We start from the raw sequence: 12,575 nt of genomic DNA, 5'->3' as shown, positions 1-12,575 counted from the left end.
AAATACGCTGGAATTCCGCGTCTTAATTGTTGCAAGATTGATCCGCTGTAGTTATCAAACCTTCAAAATCGTCAAATGTTGAAATTTATAACGTAACATACGATCCCGTGAACTCACATCTGACGCACATCGATGCGAGTTGAAAACCTGTGGAATTTGAGCAGAATCGCGTTCATTCGCTCTCCTATTCGTCACTATTTGAAGCTATCACAAAGTTATCAAAATTTCTACAGTTAAGATTGCGTCTTTTCCGACTCAGCGTACCTGGTTTTCAATCCGCCACCCTTTAGGTCGCGGATGCCATAGAACTCAATGGGAATCTGAGAACACAGAAAGCTTATGTTCGATGCTGCAAGAGAATGAAGTATATTACATAATAAAAGTAAATTAGAAACTTTATTAAAATTGTATACCCTTTATAAATCAAACAATATTATTGCTCCACATTTGGTGCACTAGTAGATATAGGGATAAAAATGAAAAATACATTACTACTGATGGATTATGCTACAACTTTGTCTCTCATTACAAAGCAAGGGGACAATATTATTTCTACATATTTGGTGCAAAGTTCTGCCCCAAACTTGTCACACTAATAGATATAGAGATAAATACACAACATAATATAGCTAACTTCCTTTTTATTTGTTGGAAAAAATCTATGTACACCATGTTTAAGCCATGTAATACAAGTCCCACTCTCCACTTGACGCAACACTTTTCGCACCAATTATGACGCAAACTCCTAAACAACCCAAACACTAGTGAATTTTTCCACCACTTTTGATTGGAATATGCATAATCACATGATTTATGACATCAGCCAATCTGATTCAAATACACATTATAAGCTATCACTAACTAATCAAATTGCTCGATACTTCTGTCATTGATCACTCATCAGAACTTGTAAGTGCCATTTGTTACATTGTGTATTATACTTTGAAAGTATTTATATGTGAAATTAGTATTAAAGATAAACATTGATGCTGACATTAGGACACACAGTGTAATATTTTAGACAAGGATTTTAAAATTTGAATTGATGTTTGTTTCAATAACATCTTAAGCTGATAGCTCAAAGGGATAGCCCACCTAACATTAAACTGTCATGAATCAGATACAGGAGAAATTAAAATCATGCTATTTTCAGTGTATTTCTTCCTTCTCTTTTCTTTTTCAGTAAGAAATGTCATCTTATATGCCAGCCCATCTTATAACACCTGTGTAGGGGTGGTTTTTAAAAATAGATTGCAATCAGGAGGTGTTAGACAGGTGCAGAGAGAAACCTGGCCCAGCTCTTAAAGGGACAGGAAACTCCAAAATAGTCTTTCATAATTTGGATAGAACATACAATTTTAAACCACTTTCCAATTAACTTCTATTATAAAATTTGCTTCCTTGTCTTGTTATCCTTTGCTGAAGGAACAGCATTGCACTACTGTCAGCTAGCTGAACACATCTATTTAGCCAATCACAAGAGACAAATGTGTGCAGGCACCAATTAGCAGCTAGCGCCCACTAGTGCAACTTAAATTTTTACTTACCTATCCCTTTAAAATATCCATAGATTGCAAATAAATACATATGACACTGATTACATGCTATATTCACAATTATTTCTGCTCACAATATATACATATAGTGGTATAAATAAATACAGAAATATGAGACAACATTGTTTAGAACAAAAAAAGGAGCTTAGGGACATGTAAATATGTTTGCAAAAAATTTCTGACATACACACACACACATATATATATATATATATATATATATATATATATATATATATATATATATATATATATATGTGTGTGTGTGTGTGTAGACATACTAAAATATGTATGTCCAATATTAAAAAGAATTCACTCTCCACTTTGCACCAAATATGTCGCTACTAGCTATATTCGCAATTAGTCCTGCTCAGAAAAAGAAAACATTTACACTATATACAATAATGTGCTAAAGAGAAATGTGCTTGTTCTTGGACAGTAATGAAATGGTATAAATAAAGTTGGGAAAAACCTGAATAGCCGCGACATCGATGACTGTTGGTTAACACCAGTCTGATGCTCTTCGCACCGTGCTCGCGCGTGTTTTTGACGGCTTTTTTTTATAAATAAGGAGATCATATTCAGATCCGCGGCCGCGATGTTTGGCGATGTTTGGTGAACGTATTGACGTCCACAAATGCAACAAAGTTGACGCTTTGATAAATATCCCCCTATATCCCTAATATGGCTGGAACTCCCAAAAAACCCTATTCTCCCTAAGGGTTAATACAGAAACATAAAAAACAAGAAATGGGAAGCAGCGCTAGGAATAGCATTTGGGGTTACTACTATGGGATATAGAGTTATAAGTGATATATAATAACTAGGTGTTTTAATGTATCAATGTGAATATCTAATACATGAGATAATAGGTACAAAGAGGTATATGCAAGAATCTAAGTATACACAGATATAGTAGAGTAAGAAAAATTAGTTTATTTAATACAATTCTTAACGCACTAAAACAGTATATTGGATATGGTACATATAACACAGAGAAAAGTAAAAATGAATAACTATGATATTCTTAGATGGACCAAGTGGTAAAAAATCTAAAGAATTTTATGTTGCCAGCAAAAAGAAAAAAGTGGAAAAAAAGTGTCCAAGTGCTAAATTTATCCGTGGAAATTTACCAGAGTTATTGGGGACAAAATCAATAGTGAAAGTTAAATGTATTCTCTAATGAATGTGTGTATATATATATATATATATATACACAATAGTGTTCTTTAAGTTTTAAAGGGACACTGAAAACTATTTTTTTCTTTCCTGATTCAGATAGAGCATGCAATTTTAAGCAACTTTCTAATTTATTGCTATTATCAAATTTTCTTCATTCTCTTGGTATCTTTATTTGAAATGCAAGAATGTAAGTTTAGATGCCGGCCCATTTTTGGTGAACAACCTGGGTTGTTCTTGCTTATTGGTGGATAAATTGATCCACCAATAAAAAAGTGCTGTCCAGAGTCTGAACTAAAAAAAAAAGCTTAGATGCCTTCTTTTTCAAATAAAGATAGCAAGAGAACGAAGAAAAATTGATAATAGGAGTCAATTAGAAAGTTGCTTACAATTGCATGCTCTATCTGAATCACAAAAGAAAAAATTTGGGTTCAGTGTCCCTTTAAGGATAGTTGAATAGTGCTATGATGTAAATGATGTGAAGCTGTGTGATCACACAGACATCTGTTGCTGGATCTTGGAGTAAGTCTCTGTATAAGAGAACGCAGTTACTCGATGTCTCCAATTCATGCCAGTTTTCAGGAGTAATGCTCAGTCCTCTCTCTTTACTCTGTTTCTAGGATGAAGCCGTGGCCGGTGTCTCTTCAATCAGCTGTGAAAGCTTTGACCGGGAAATTCTAAAAGTGAGCCAATCAGGGTCCTTCTACACGTTTCAGCTTCAAGAGCCTTTATCATTAGAGAATACATTTAACTTCCCCTATTGATTTCGTCCCCAACCACTGCAGATAACAACAGATAAATACTTAATGCTGAATCAATTACAACATATCAGTGCTTCATATGACCCCAGACTACTGGACAGAAACACAACCTTATTATCTGTAGAGGTAAGAGGCACAAAATGACCGGCAGCCTCTCAGATATCATGACCCCCCCCCCCCCATAAAAAGGCGACTTGGCAAAGATAAATTAAATTATGGATTGTAGGGACAAGGAGACAGGCAGCATCAAGAGACTGAAGCAGACAGACTGACATCTGCAAACATAGTACTGTGCGAGTTCTATGCAGGGCATACTCTTTAATCATCACCATGGGAGTTTCCTAAATAGCTGAAGAACACATTTCATACCTGTGATGTTTATAAGAAATTGAAAACCAGAAGTTACATTTATTATTTTTGTCACTTTGAACTATGTTGCAATTTATGACAAAATTGTAGCCATAAAATAACCAAAAATGCATTACGGTTACGTCAATCACTTGACAGCTATAAGGACGTAAAACCCCTATTTGAATGGAGGGATTTCCCACTAAAATCAGCTGTATTATTTATTTCTATAATAAGTGACAATTAAGGCCTCTTTGGAATTGCCAGAAACCCCAAAATAGGATCAGTGGATGGACCAAGGCTGGATCGGCCTACCAGGCTGCAGGCGATTTCCCAATGGGCTGAAGCAGCTGGGACTGGCCAGTAAGGGGTGGTGCTGGTGAAACAATGCAGCTGTATCACCTATTTTCTCCTCTGAGATATACGTATTAAAGTCACTATTTCCTAGACCATGTACAATTTTATAAGCCCTTTAAATGGTTTCTTAAGGTGAGGGGCAACAGAGGGAAAACCCAACGGCACTGATTGTGTTTCAAATACCAATACTTCTGCTAAGTGATCACTACTGTCCTCATGGTCAGCTGACAGCTACCTGGGCATGTGACCCTTTATTATCAACAGGGACCGTCACTTGTTGCCACTAAAAGTCAACCTCTAAAGGGACATGATACTCAAATGCTAAAGCACTTGAAAGTGCTGCAGCAAAGCTGTGAAAAGCCGATATATAAAGCAAAACAAAATGTATGCTTACCTGATAAATGTATTTCTTTCCGTATATGGAGAGACCACAACCTCATTCAATTACTAGTGGAAATATCACTCCTGGCCAGCAGGAGGCGGCAAAGAGCACCACAGCAAAGCTGTTAAATATCATTTCCCTTACCCATAACCCCCAGTCATTCGACCGAAGGGAAAGGGGAAAAGGAACAACACAAAGGTGTAGAGGTGCCTGAGGTTTAGTAAAAAAAAAAAATGTCTTAATAAAGGGTGGGGTCATGGACTCTCCATATCTGGAAAGAAAGAAATTTATCAGGTAAGCATAAATTTTGTTTTCTTTGCTAAGATATGGAGAGTCCACAACGTCTTTCAATTACGAGTGGGAACCAATACCCAAGATAAAGAACACAGAATGAACAGGGAGGGAGAACAAGGCAGGCAGACCTAAACAGAAGACACCACCACTTGAAGAACCCTTTCTCCCAAAAGAGGCCTCAGCCGAGGCAAAAGTATCAAATTTGGAAAGAGTATGCAGAGAGGACCAAGTTACAGCCTTGCAAAGCTGTTCCACAGAAGCGTCATCTTTGAAAGCCCAAGAAGAGGAGACAGCCCTAGTGGAATGAGCTGTAATTCTCTCAGGAGGCTGCTGTCCAGCAGTCTCATAAGCAAAACAAATCATACTTCTCAACCAGATGGAAAGAGAAGTAGAAGTAGCCTTCTGACCCTTACACTTTCATGAGAAACAAACAGGACAGAAGACTGGTGAAAATCCTTAGTAGCCTGTAGAAAGAATTTTAGAGCACGCACAACATCCAAGTTGTGCAACAGACATTCTTTATGAGAAGGAGGATTGGGACAGAGAGAAGAAACAATTTCCTGATTAATATTTCTATCCAAAACCACTTTAGGAAGAAACCCTTATTTAGTACGAAGAATCGGCTTATTCACCAAATCACACTGCAAAGCCGAGAGTTCAGAAACTCTCAGAGCAGAAGAGATAGCAAAAAGAAACAAAACCTTCCAAGAGAGCAACTTAATATCTATGGAATGCATTGGCTCAAACGGAGCCTGCTATTAAACTTTAAGAACAAGGAGGAGGAGCAACAGGTTTAAACACAGGCCTGATTCTGACCAGGGCTTGACAAAAAGATTGAATATCTGGCACATCCGCCAGACGCTTGTGTAACAAAATAGATAATGCAGAAATCTGACAACCCTTTCTCCAGACCTTCTTGGAGAAAAGACAAAATTCTAGGAATCCTGACCCTACTCCAAAAGTAGCCCTTAGATTCACCCCAATAAAGGTATTTACGCCATACCTTATGGTAAATTTTTCGAGTAACAGGATTGCGAGTCTGGATCATGGTCTCAATGACCGACTCAAAAAATCCACGCTTAGACAGAACTAAGCGTTCAATCTCCAAGCAGTCAGCTTCAGAGAAAACGAGAAAACGAGATTTGGGTGGAGGAATGGACCCTGAGTTAGAAGGTCCTTCCTCAGAGGCAACCTCCAAGGCGGCCTAGAAGACATCTTCACTAGGTCTGCATACCAGATCCTGCAAGACCATGCAGAAGCTATTAGAAATACTGATGCTCTCTCTTGTTTGATAGAAGCAATAACTTGTGGAAGGATCGCAAATGAAGGAAACTGGTATCCTAGACCGAAATCCCAAGGAACCACCAGAGCATCTATCAGAGCGGCCTGAGGATCTCTTGACCTTGAACCAGACCTTGGAAGCTTGGAATTCTGCCGAGATGCCATCAGAGCCAACTCCGGCACCCCTTCACCCCTCATTTGAGGGTTAACCTGGAGAACACCTCAGGATGGAGAGCCCACTCCCCGGGATGAAATGTCTGTCCGCTCAGGAAATCCGCTTCCCTGTTTTTCACTCCAGGAATGTGGATGGCAGATAGACAACAATTGTGAGCTTCCGCCCACTGAATAATCCGTGCCACCTTCTTCAAGGCTAAGGATTTCCGAGTTCCTCCCTGGTGGTTGATGTAAGCCACCGAGGTGATGTTGTCCGACTGAAACCTGATAAACCGGGCTAGGGACAACTGAGGCCAAGCCATCAGAGCGTTGTAAATCACTCAACTCCAAGATGTTTATGGGGAGAGCAGACTCCTCCAGAGTCCATAGGCCCTGCGCCTTTAAACAAGTCCCAGACTGCTCCCCAGCCTAGCAGGCTGGTGTCGGTGGTCACAATCACCCAGGAAGGTCTCTAGAAGAATGTGCCCTGAGACAGATGGTCCTGAGAAAGCGACCACGGGAGAGAGTCTCTTGTCGACTGGTCTAGATCTATCCTCAGACAGATTCGAATGGTCTCCATTCCATTGTCTGAGCATGCATAATTGCAGAGCTCTCAAATGGAATCGAGCAAAGGGAATGATGTCCATGGAAGCGACCATCAGACCAATTACCTCCATACATTGAGTCACTGATGGCCGAACAGTAGACTGAAGAGAGAGGCAAGGAGAGATTTTTGGATTTTCTGACCTCCGTCAGAAAATTTTTCATAGATAGGGAATCTATTATGGTCCCTAAGAAAACCACCCTTGTAGCTGGAACAAGGGAACTCTTTTCGAGATTCACTTTCCAACCATGGGAACGTAGCAAAGACAACAAGATCTCTATGAGAGTTTGCTAGCTGAAAAGGTGGCGCCTTAACAAATATGTTGTCCAGGTATGGCACCCCTGCAATTCCCCTGAGACCTGATCACTGCCAAGAGAGCCCCCAGAACCTTTGAGAAAATTCTGGGAGCTGTGTCAAGGCCAAACGGAAGAGCCACAACTGAAAGTGTTTGTCTAGAAAGGCGAATCTCAGGAATTTGTGATGATCCCTGTAGATGGGAACATAAGAGAACGCGTCCTTCAGGTCTATGGTCGTCATGAACTGACCCTCTTGGACCAAAGGAAGAATGGAACGAATGGTTTCTATTTTGAAGGGCGGTACCCTGAAAAACTTGTAGAGGCACTTTAGGTCTAAAACGTGTCGAAAAGTTCCCTCTTTTTTGGGGACTACGAACAGATTTGAATAGAATCAAAGACCCTGTTCCCTTACTGAAACTATCATTCCCAGGGAGGAAAGGTCCTCAACGCAGTTCAAGAATGCCTCTCTTTTTACCTGGTCTGCAGATAATCTTGAGAGGTGGAATCTGCCCCTGGGAGGGAAAGTTTTGAATTCCATTTTGTAACCCTGAGATACTATGTCCACATCCCAAGGATCTGGGACATCTCATCTCCATGCTTGACAAAACAGGGAAAGTCTGCCCCCCACATGATACGATCCTGGACCGGGGGCCAACCCTTCATGCTGACTCAGCTGAGGGTTTCTTTGATTGATTGCCCTTATTCCAAGACTGACTGGGCTTCCAAGAAGACTTGTACTGCTCCTGCTTGGAAGATGAAGACTTTTGAAGTTACGAAAGGAACAAAAATTACTTTGACATCCTTTGAGTCCGTTCTTCTTGTCTTGCGGTAGAAAAGACCCTTTTCCACCCGTAATATCAGAAATTATTTCTGCCAGGCGAGGTCTGAACAAGGTCTTCCGCTTGTAAGGAACTGCCAGAAGCTTGGACTAAGAGGCAACATCAGGTGACCGAGATTTTAGCCACAATGCCCTGCGGGCTAGGACAGTCAAACCAGACATCTTGGCTCCCAGTCTAATAACTTGCATGTTAGCATCAGAAATAAAGGAAATGGCTAGTTTGAGAGCCTAAATCCTATCTTGCATCTCCTCCAATGGAGTCTCTACTAAAATTGATTCAGACAAGGCGTTGCACCAATAAGATGCTGCACTGGCTATTGTGGCAATACAAACTGCAGGTTGCCATTGAAGACCTTGATGAACAAATCATCATCAAATAAGCTTCCAGCTTTTTGTCCAAGGGATCCTTAAAGGAGCAGCTAGCCTCTATAGGGATCATAGATCTCTTAGCCAGAGTAGAAATAGCCCCTTCTACTTTAGGCACCGCGCGCCAAGAATCTTTAATGGAGTCAGCAACAGGAAACATCTTTTTAAATACGGGAGACAGGGAGAAAGGAATCCCTGGTTTCTCCCATTCCTGTGAAATAATCTCCGTCACATGGTCTGGGACAGGAAAAACTTCCACAAAGGAAGGAACATCATAGTATTTATTAAGTTTACTAGACTTCTTAGGGTTAACAACGACAGAAGTATTGGAGTCGTCCAAAGAAGCCAATACCTCCTTTAACATTACACAAAGGTGTTAAAGCTTAAATCTGAAGTTTACTTCTTCAGTATCAGAAGAAGGAATAATACTGTCCGAATCTGAGATTTCATCGTCAGAGGCTACCGGCATATCCTCCTCTTCAGGTGTGGCAACTTGCGTAGCAGTAGGTGGAACAGAAACCTTTCTATCTGAATGTCTAATTTTCCTTTTGCATTTTCCCAGCATAGGAAAAGCAGATAATGCCTCAGATACCAGAAGATACCTGTGAAGCAAAAAATGCAGGCAAATAAACTCCTCCAGGAGGCTGAGAGGAACTGCAGGGCACTGTATGTGACGCCATAGAGGCTTGGGACGTTTGAGGAGAAACCTGTGGCATTGCCTGAACAGCATCATCCTGAGAGACATTGGTCAGAGGGCAACAATTTATCTTTAAATTTAAGTGTTCTAGCTAAGCATGCAGCACAGCATTGCATTGGCAAAACAATTTGTGCCTTTAGGCATAACAAGCATTTGTCAAAAAAGTGTCTTGGTCCATGTCCATAATACTAAATAAAAAATTCCACAAATTGTAGAAAATGTTTAAATACACTGTCACTTTAAGAATTTTTAAGAATTTTTAATACCACAATTTGGCTGCCAGAAGTCTCTAAAACAATCGTATAGTAGATCGACACTGAAGAGACTGAAATGCAATGACGTCAATCCTCTCCGTGAATATCCGACAGCAGAGAGAAGTCACATGAACGGCAGAGAGAGGAAACTATGCAGCAAGTAAAAGGCGCACGTTTCCCTCTGCCTACAAGCATTCTGTCAGTTAGCCTGCTCTAGCTAAGCAAGCAAAGAAAACCAACTGACAGATATTAAGTTTATACATAAATCCCTGTATAAAACATAAGCCACACACACTACGAAAAACGTCCCAATAAAGGGAAGATTAACCCCTAGTCTCAGCATACATAATATATGCCTGCCCACTGCCAAAGAAAATCCTGTATAAAGGATCTTAAAAATGTCCCCATCTACTGCGTATGACATATTCTTCTGAAGTGCAAGTCTCCAAGACCTAGAAGACAAAAGAAGACAAAAGCACTTACCTGCAGTCTAGCTGTCCGGCACATACTCCTTACAGAGACCTGTAGAAAAAGAAAGAACAGAGTAACCAAATCTGGCTTTCTGTACCATGGGCAGCAATGTGTTGGGAAACAAAGCAAGGACCACCTCACCACTTCCTAACTGCTTAAAAGCCACCACTACTCTACTGAAGAGATTGACGTGGACTCATCTAAACCCAAATCCTTGCTTGCAGGGAAAAGTACCAGAAAAAGGAATTCATTTTTTCTTCAGACACCAAACTTCACCTCCTCCATTGACAGAGGCAAAGAGAATGACTGGGGATTATGGGTAGGAGAGTGACTCTTAAAGGGACACTAAGCCCAAATTTTTTCTTTGCTGATTCAGATGGAGCATGCAATTTTATGCAACGTTCTTATTTGCTCCTATGATCAATTTGTCTTCATTCTTTTGCTATCTGTATTTGAAAATGCAGAAAAGTAAGGTTAGTAGCCGTCTCATTTTTTATTCTGCACATGGGTAGAGCTTGCCGATTGGTGGGCCGGCTCTTAAGCTTACATTTCTACTTTTTCAAATAAACATAGCATGAGAATGAAGAAAAATTGTTAATAGAAGTAAATTAGAAAGTTGCTTTAAAATTGCTGCTCTATCTGAATCATGAAAGAGAAAAACAGAATTTATGCTTACCCGATAAATTACTTTCTCTTGTGGTGTATCCAGTCCACGGATTCATCCTTTACTTGTGGGATATTCTCCTTCCCTACAGGAAGTGGCAAAGAGAGCACACAGCAGAGCAGTCCATATAGCTCCCCCTCAAGCTCCACCCCCCAGTCATTCGACCAAAGGTTAGGAAGAAAAAGGAGAAACCATAGGGTGCAGTGGTGACTGTAGTTTAAACAAAAAAATTTTTACCTGACTTAATTGCCAGGGCGGGCCGTGGACTGGATACACCACAAGAGAAAGTAATTTATCAGGTAAGCATCAATTCTGTTTTCTCTTGTAAGGTGTATCCAGTCCACGGATTCATCCTTTACTTGTGGGATACCAATACCAAAGCTTTAGGACACGGATGAAGGGAGGGAACAAGACAGGTACCTTAAACGGAAGGCACCACTGCTTGCAAAACCTTTCTCCGAAAAATAGCCTCCGAAGAAGCAAAAGTATCGAATTTGTAAAATTTTGAAAAAGTGTGCAGTGAAGACCAAGTCGCTGCCTTACAAACTGTTCAACAGAAGCCTCATTTTTAAAAGCCCATGTGGAAGCCACTGCTCTGGTAGAATGAGCAGTAATTGTTTCAGGAGGCTGCTGGCCAGCAGTCTCATAGGCCAAACGGATGATGCTTTTCAGCCAAAAGGAAAGAGGGGTAGCAGTCGCTTTCTGACCTCTCCTCTTACCAGAATAGACAACAAACAAGGAAGATGTTTGTCTGAAATCCTTAGTTGCTTGTAAATAGAACTTTAAAGCACAAACTACATCAAGATTGTGTAACAGACGTTCCTTCTTCGAAGAAGGATTAGGACACAGAGAAGGAACAACTATTTCCTGGTTAATATTCTTGTTAGAAACAACTTTAGGAAGAAAACCAGGCTTGGTACGCAAAACTACCTTATCTGCGTGGAACACCAGGTAAGGTGAATCACACTGTAAGGCAGATAATTCTGAAACTCTTCGAGCAGAAGAGATAGCTACCAAAAACAGAACTTTCCAAGATAACAACTTAATATCAATGGAATGTAAAGGTTCAAACGGAACCCCTTGAAGAACTGAAAGAACTAGATTTAGACTCCATGGCGAAGCCACAGGTTTATAGACAGGCTTGATTCTGACTAAAGCCTGAACAAACGCTTGAACGTCTGGTACCTCTGCCAGATGCTTTTGTAAAAGGATAGACAGAGCAGATATCTGTCCTTTTAAAGGAACTAGCTGACAATCCTTTCTCCAATCCTTCTTGGAGGAAAGACAAAATCCTGGGAATCCTAATCTTACTCCATGAGTAACCCTGGGATTCACACCAACAAAGATATTTCCGCCATATCTTATGGTAGATTTTCCTGGTGACAGGCTTTCTAGCCTGAATCAGAGTATCTTTAACTGACTCAGAGAAACCACGCTTTGATAGAATTAAGCGTTCAATCTCCAAGCAGTCAGACGTAGAGAAACTATATTTGAATGCTTGAACGGACCCTGTATTAGAAGATCCTGCCTCATTGGCAGTGTCCATGGTGGGACAGATGACATGTCCACTAGGTCTGCATACCAAGTCCTGCGTGGCCACGCAGGCGCTATCAGAATCACGAAGCCTTCTCCTGCTTGATTCTGGCAACCAGACGAGGGAGAAGGGGAAACGGTGGATAAACATAAGCCAGATTGAAGGACCAAGGTGCTGCTAGAGCATCTATCAATACCGTCTTGGAGTCCCGGGACCTGGACCCGTAGAGAGGAAGTTTGGCGTTCTGACGGGACACCATCAGATCCAACTCTGGAGTGCCCCATAGCTGAGTCAGCTGGGCAAATACCTCCGGGTGGAGTTCCCACTCCCCGGGTGAAAAGTCTGATGACTTAGAAAATCCGCCTCCCAGTTGTCTACTCTTGGGATGTGAATTGCTGAGAGATGGCAGGAGTGATCCTCCGCCCACCTGATTATTTTGGTTACTTCCGTCATCGCTAGGGAACTTTTTGTTCCCCCCCTGATGATTGACGTAAGCTACAGTCGTGATGTTGTCCGACTGAAATCTGATGAATTTGGCCG

At 40.9% G+C, this 12,575-nt stretch overlaps 1 protein-coding gene across 1 annotated transcript in view; it reads right to left on the bottom strand.

Moving 5' to 3' along the window:
- Positions 1–12,575, bottom strand: part of CUL9 (cullin 9) — a gene marked incomplete in the record, with an annotated part of 1,346,550 nt that overhangs the window by 924,253 nt on the left and 409,722 nt on the right.

Source organism: Bombina bombina, chromosome 4 (assembly GCF_027579735.1).
Source record: "Bombina bombina isolate aBomBom1 chromosome 4, aBomBom1.pri, whole genome shotgun sequence".
Classification (NCBI taxonomy): domain Eukaryota; kingdom Metazoa; phylum Chordata; class Amphibia; order Anura; family Bombinatoridae; genus Bombina; species Bombina bombina.
This window is presented reverse-complemented; position numbering and strand designations above follow the sequence as displayed.